Source organism: Equus caballus, chromosome 20, assembly GCF_041296265.1.
Source record: "Equus caballus isolate H_3958 breed thoroughbred chromosome 20, TB-T2T, whole genome shotgun sequence".
NCBI lineage: Eukaryota > Metazoa > Chordata > Mammalia > Perissodactyla > Equidae > Equus > Equus caballus.
In genome coordinates, this window is record NC_091703.1 from 56,619,999 (window position 1) to 56,627,288 (window position 7,290).

The following is a 7,290-nucleotide window of genomic DNA, read 5'->3' on the forward strand; positions in this document are numbered from 1 at the left end:
GGAAGATTAGCCCTGAGCTAACATCTGCTGCCAATCCTCCTCTTTTTGCTGAGGAACACTGGCCCTGAGCTAACATCCGTGCCCATCTTCCTCCACTTTATATGTGGGATGCCTGCCAGCATGGCTTGCCAAGTGGTGCCATGTCTGCTACCCAGGATCCAAACTGGCGAACCCCAGGCCACCAAAGTGGAACGTTTGCACTTAACCGCTGTACCACAGGGCCAGCCCCTGCACACTTTGTCTTAAATGGGGGTTGTATGGTATCAAATAGAGAATGATAAGACTATATATAAGCTATTTTATATTTTGATGCATATATGTGTGATACTTTATGATGTGTGTGTGTGTGAGAGAGAATATATGAATAGCAAGCTATAGGTATTACAGTGGACAAAGAAAATGTGTTTAGTGTTATATCCAAACTAAATAAAATAATGACCTATATTTAAAATATGCAGATTTATTGTTGTACTTCATGTAAAAATATAGCATGGTTCACATAAAAGAATAATTAGTGGGGCCGGCTCCGTGGCCAAGTGGTTAAGTTCACACGCTCCACTGCGGCGGCCCAGGGTTCGGATCCTGGGCGCGAACATGGCACTGCTGGTCAGGCCACGTTGAGACGGTGTCCCACATCCCACAACTAGAAGGACCTGCAACTGAGATATACAACTGTGTACAGGGGGGTTTGGGGAGATACAGCAGAAAAAAAAAAAAAAAAAGATTGGCATCCGTTGTTAGCCCAGGTGCCAATCTTTAAAAAAGAATAATTAGTATTATTTGTATATTGATAAACTGAATATTTTAGTAGCTAACTTGATGTTTATTAGATAGAACATAGATTCAGTAGTATATGAACTAAGCTGGAAATGTATTCCTCTGCCTAGCCATGAGTGATCCAGGGCCGGTATGAAGAATCTGCTCCACCAAGTCATCTTGTTGGTCTGCTCTCCCTGGCATATTGCCCTTATCCACATGGTCTAAGAGGACTTGCTACAATGTCCACTTTCCAAGAAGCAGGAGAGAGGAAGGGGACAAGAGAGGACATGTTCTCTCCCTCTGTGAGCACAACCTATAAATAGCCACATCACTGCTGACCACATCGCATGGGGCAGAACTTAGTCACATGACCACATCAAGATGCAAGAATGGCCGTGGAATACAGTCAACAATAAGATAGACTGCATTTATTAAGCACCGACTTAGTTACTGTACTAAGCCCTTGATGTCGAGTTTTTATTTTTATTTAATCTTCACAACTAACATTAGGCCTATATGTATTACAATTGACTTGTCTGAAGTCACAAAGTTGAAAAACTAGGACCAGAACTCAAGTTTCCCAATTCCTAGTTCTTTTCTCTTTTCACTCTATCATGCCTTAGTGATAATATGACGACTTTTGAGCCTAGGGCAGAAGGGGCATAGGCTTGTAATATGATGTAGTCTTAAGTACCAGGAAAGTCAAAATGAAATCATGTCTTTTCCAACAAGTGCTTTAAGCAGAACACCCTTTTCGATGTCTTTAGACTCTTCCATTGAGAAGAATTAAAACGGGAGGTCCCTCGATGGAAGGCCAGCTATAAATGATGCTTAGTCTGAATACTTTTGCAACTAAACTCCACACATGAAAATGAGCATCTTTAAATTTCATGATCAGCTATAGATTTGATGATGCCACTGCAATTGTGCCTTTTCCATCTCTGTCTGGAACTTCCCATCCAGCACAACTCCCTGTAGCACCACAGGTACTTTAGCAAGCTCCCTGCTGAGAACATTTACCCCCAAGATTTCCCTCCTCAGTGCAAAATAAGGTTCCACTTCAGCAGCTCTATTTTGGCTGCTGGTTAGTGAAACATTTAACAACAACAACAAAAAACACCTCATTAGCAAGTATATTGTAATATAGAAAGAACTATGGTACAGAAAGACATGACATTTATGGGAAGCATGGTGTAGTTCAGGAGTTGAAGTGGGACAGAGATGACAGTTTATAAAAATGATAATGGATTTTAAATATCTAAAAGTAAAAAATCAACTTGAGCAACAGCAATTTGCTAACCTTCTATCTTTCATGAGAACAGAAAATTTAGCCAAGTATCAGGGGTCAAGAATTCACCCAGAAAAACTTGGTAGGAGAGAAACAGAAATTCCTGGCTCCGAGTAGGAAAGCTGATGCTAGAAACACATTCAAAAGCAAACCGTCCTGGTAACAGAGCCCTATCATCTTGGATGCCTTCACATATAGAAACGATTCCATATTTCCAAGTGCCTCCATTCTCCACTTTTAAAAAGAGAAGAGAGAAAGGAATGGCAAACTGCTACGCAAGCTGGGACAAATTCTTTTCCCATGAAGGAACTGCTGCCATATGACATCTCTGTGCACTTTGGTGGCCCTTAGTTCTCATGGCAAAAGGGAACACAACTAGAAGCAAAGATAAAATTTCTGCTGCGGCTACTCGTCACTCCATTTCACGGGAGCAATTCCCTCTTTGACAGCACTTCACCCTCAAGTACCAACTATCAAAAGCGGTACATGGGGTTAAAAATTCATCCCGGGACACAAAGGGCTTGATCTGAGCACAAAAGCCTTCTAGAATGGAATGGAAAATGGAACATTTCACGCCTCTGGCCACTCAGAGTTTATTAGCTTCTTGTGTAACAGGCAGAAATAGACTGAAGAGATTTTGTGGACTCTGACACAAGGTCCAACAGTGTTTATAAGAGAGGAAAAAAAAGTGGCTAACTTTGTCATGAGCAGAACATGCTGGAAAACTTTAGATAACAAATGGCTACTTAAAAATCCTTGCGTATTGTGATTTTACATTTTGAATGAAAATAGACGTTCAGAATTCATCTTCAGAGGACAGAAGTGAGCTGCCTCCCATACTTCCGTGCCAAAGTTTCTTCAGTGGAGAGCAGCGATGTGGGCAGATGGCAAAGTGGTAGAAGGTGAGATGCTGTGATATTGTCAAGATATTTCTTACCCCTGTGCCTTCTTTGTTCTGAGGAAACAGGAGACTCTTTTCTCTGGCAATGACTAGATGAATCATTTTGTCACAAAGAACCATCTCCCCTTCTGGGACAAACACAGAAGGAAAGAGGGAGACAACATGGGGAGAGGGTCCCAGGGTAAACACACCTGTTTAGTCTCTGTGACTTCACTGGGTCAGGGCAGAGTAGCCAGTGGGCAGCTAGGGCCAGCCGGCCCCTCCTCTTGTCCCAGAGGTGGCTCCTAGCAGTCTTACAAAGCTTGTTTTTGGTTATTTTGGAGGCAATGCCTTTGAAGGCCATGGTGATGCTGATACTCACTTAAATTGAACTGGGTTGGGAGATCTCCATGGCAGTTTTCACACCTCTATCTTCTACTGCAGGAGGTCCTGTTGGCCCTGCACACTGTGCATGCACAGCTGTGCACACTTCTGGTTCAGCTCACACTGGCAGCTGTCTGCTTCCAGCACCTGGTCCATCTCCCACGTCATTTCACTGGGTTCTATGAGCTGGTGATCTTCATATTCCATGTCAAGTGTAGTGAGCACAGCCCGCCTCTGGAAATTCTCTTTTTTATCACCATCTTGGCTGCCCCCCATGTGAGGCTGGAGAGTCTCCAATGGGTATTTGCTTTCAGGTTCCTTCTGGCAAACCTGAAACACAGAATCCTGTGTTTAAACTTGAAGCTGAACTTGTTGAAGCTCCCAGTGGCTCTCAGCCAGCCCTGGCTGTTGCCAGAGGGAGAGGCTGGGGTCACACCAGAGGGCAAATTCCACGGTCACGCACCTGTCCCAGCTGCCAAGCACAGACAGAGTTTTCTTGGAAATAGTCATGTGCAAATTGGCTCCATCTGGGCCCCTATCACTGCTGCTTATGTCGTGGGTGGGAGGGGACGCCACATAGGCACTGCAGGGGCTGCGGCACTTCACAGAGGCCTGGCTGGGCTGCACGGGGCTGACTTGGATTCCTGGTGCAGGCGGCTGGGCGTGGGGGACTGTGGGGGAAACAGAAGCTGTGGAAGCCTCAGACCCTGGCACAGCTAGGCTTCCTTTGCTATTCTGGCCAGAGGTCTGGCCAAGGCTGGCCCTCTCCAAAAGCAGAGATTTACTGCTTTGGTATGTGCTGGTGGAAAGCTGCTGTCCCTGGAGGGGACAGAGGTGGTCTTCTACTCCTCCAGGATGGGTAGGGGGCTAGCAGGCACACTGGCTGTGCTCCTGGCCTTCCACCCAGACTCTTCAGACCCCTTATTTTCTAAGTTACTCCTCTGAGTAGTCTCAGAGTAGGAAGCAGAAGTGAGAACGGTAGGCTGGCTGAAACTCTGCTGCATGGGGTTGGCAGAGACATGGTGCTGTACCTCATGGGATGGGAAGGAGTGAGCTTCAGGGTGATGGTCGTCCTCCAGCTTAGATCTCTTACAGCCCAGGAGCAGAGAAGCAGCCATTACCTCTGTATTTCTGGCTCCTCAAGGAGTCCTGCTTATCTTCCTATGTATAACCCATGGAGACCATCAACCCAGTCTGCCAGGGGAGCTTGTAGTCAAGGAGTAGCTCCATGTAAGACTTTACTTCCTCATTTTCACAGTCCGCATTCATCTATGGATCTTTCATGATTTGCTCTGAAGTGCCTCTTTTGCTGGGATTGAGCAAAAGAAATTTCTAGAGCAGGTTTCTGCACTCCATGGATATGCAGAAAGGAATATGGTATTTTCTGTCCAGTACTGGCTCTTGCAGCTTCTTGAAATTCCATCCATCAAAAAGCAGGGATCCTGGCTGGCCCCGTGGCCAAGTGGTTAGGTTCACGTGCTCCGCTGCAGGCGGCCCAGTGTTTCGTTGGTTCGAATCCTGGGCGCGGACATGGCACTGCTCATCAAACCACGCTGAGGCAGCGTCCCACATGCCACAACTAGAAGGACCCACAACGAAGAATATACAACTATGTACCGGGGGCCTTTGGGGAGAAAAAGGAAAAAAATAAAATCTTTTAAAAAAAAAAAAAAGGCAGGGATCTCCTGACTGGTGGGTATGTGATGACTCCCATGCAACACATATCTACCAGGGGTACATCCTACTTTTGGCCCTGGAAGAGTTCTGGGGAAGCATAAGGAGGACCACCACAGGAGGTGTACAAGACCTTTGGTGTCGCCAAAGGTGAATTTCTTGCTGAAGACAGTCTGCAATCTTGATGGTCATGTCAGCATCCAAGAGCAGGTTTTCTGCCTTTAAGTCTCTATGAACAATAGACTTCTGGTGACAGTACTGCCCAGTAGACACTATCTGGTGGAATGTGGCTCGGGCCTCTTTTTCTTTCCTACACCATGAGCCAGTAGGTGCTCAAACATCTCTCCTCTACCAGCATACTCCAAGACAAAGTGGAATGCTTCCTCAGTCTCTATCACTTCAAATAATTTCACTGTGTCTGGATGATTCAAAGTCTTCACGATTCTTACTTTGCGGGATAGTTTCTGGAGGCGGCGTTCTCTTGAGTTTTGTCTACGATCTTCACCAGTCAGAACGCACAGGGCCAGTTTCGCCTTGGTGAAATTACCCTTGGTGGGGTTACCCTTAGCAGTGTTCTTAAAGAATCCGGTAGCTGCCAATATGGGTCTTTTCTTCAGTAGCCATGGCTGACTGAGAGACACTGCAGGATTTTGGACTTACCGCTGGGCTGGGAGTCCAGGTGTCCCAAGGCCAGCTTAAAATTTGGAAAAGTTCATGAGAAACTTGACCCACATCACCTCAAAAGAAAATCAACTCCAACGCCCACCTGATGAACCACTCTTTATAATGGAATCAAAACACAACATCAGACCAAAACAGAAAACAAACAAAAAACGTACTAGCACACTAAATTTTAAAAATGAGAAAAATAAGAAAAAGAGAGAAAAGGAGAAAAAGAATAAAGTGAGAGAAAAAATTTAAAGAGTGAAGGAAAAAAACAAAAACACAAAAATAATAATAACAAATGAAAAGACAAGAAACCCACAATGCCAAGGAGGAAACCAGTTAACTGTAATCAAAGTCCCTCAGGTCACTGAAAACCAGCTTCCTGAGCCAGAAGGACTACACACCTAACTAAGTACTTAACTAGGGGCTTGGAAGTCCATAACACTGGCATAACAACGAGCAAGCAATGGACCTATCATGGCTGAGGATAACCCACAGTAGTTTGTCACATTTCAGTCCTCGGAATCCTTTACTCTCTTAAAAAAGAATAACACCGAAGAACTTTTTGTTTATGTGGGTTCTAGCCCATGATATTTACTTTATTGGGAATTAAAACCTGTAGGATGCTTTCATGGCATTTTTATTTCTAGTTGGAAAAGCTGCAATAATTGTTGGCTTTTAAACAGCTCATAATGTCTACACTTAAAATATTCAATTCTTTTTTTCTTTAAACTCTGAGTGCTTGGTCTCAAAATGATGCCAACATTTAGCTGGCATCATGAGGCTATACAAAAAGGTTCTGTTGCATAAGACACGATAAGGTACATTATTAATATCCATAAAACTGAGGGCAAGATGGCTTTCATCATGCTTTCATTTCTTATTTACGGTTTTGCTCAGTTGCTTTGGAGTAGATTTCTCCTTTCCAAGAGCCAAAGAACTTCCTATGTACTTAAGTTTCAACATCTTTAAATACAGAGGTTACAGCTGTGGTTTGAGAAAGCAGGTCTTCTACTCTTTCTTTTCTAAATGAATAATCCATCGTGCTCCATGTCCCTTTTATTCAGCATGTGTAGTGCGGTCCGGGTGCTTGACATGACACCAGTACCTCAGGGGCAGGAGCCAAGATGCTCCTACATGATGTTTTAAACAACCGCTCATTGAAGTATAATCTAGATTCAGAACATGGACAAATGATCAGTGTACAACCTGGAGGCTGTTCGCGTATTGAACTCCCTCTTTAACTAGCACCCAGATCAAGAATCAGAACATAGGAGCTCCCCAACATCCCCCATCCTTCTTTCTGGTCACTTCCTCCCCAAGCATAGCCACTATTCTGTCTTCTAACGGTACAGATTAGTTTTGCTTGATTTTAACTTTACATAAATAGAATCATACAGTACTACGTCCTTTGTGCCTGCTTCCTTTACTCAATATTTTTGTGAGATTTATTGTTTACTTTGTTATTCTAAATGCTATATAGTAGCCCACTGTGTGACTATAATACTATTTGTTTATCCAATTAACTATTACGGGGCATTGGGTAGTTCTCAGGTTTTGGATGTTTACGAATACTGCTGCTCTAAACATTCTTGTTCAGCTCTTTCAGTGAGCACGTAGGTGCTTGTTTGTCGGATAT

The 7,290-nt window shown here is 44.1% G+C and overlaps 1 pseudogene; it reads right to left on the bottom strand.

Moving 5' to 3' along the window:
• Positions 1-1,653: 1,653 nt before the first annotated feature.
• On the bottom strand, positions 1,654-6,748 carry LOC100069753 (serine/threonine-protein kinase MARK2-like; annotated as a pseudogene).
• Between the last annotated feature and the right edge of the window lie 542 nt (positions 6,749-7,290).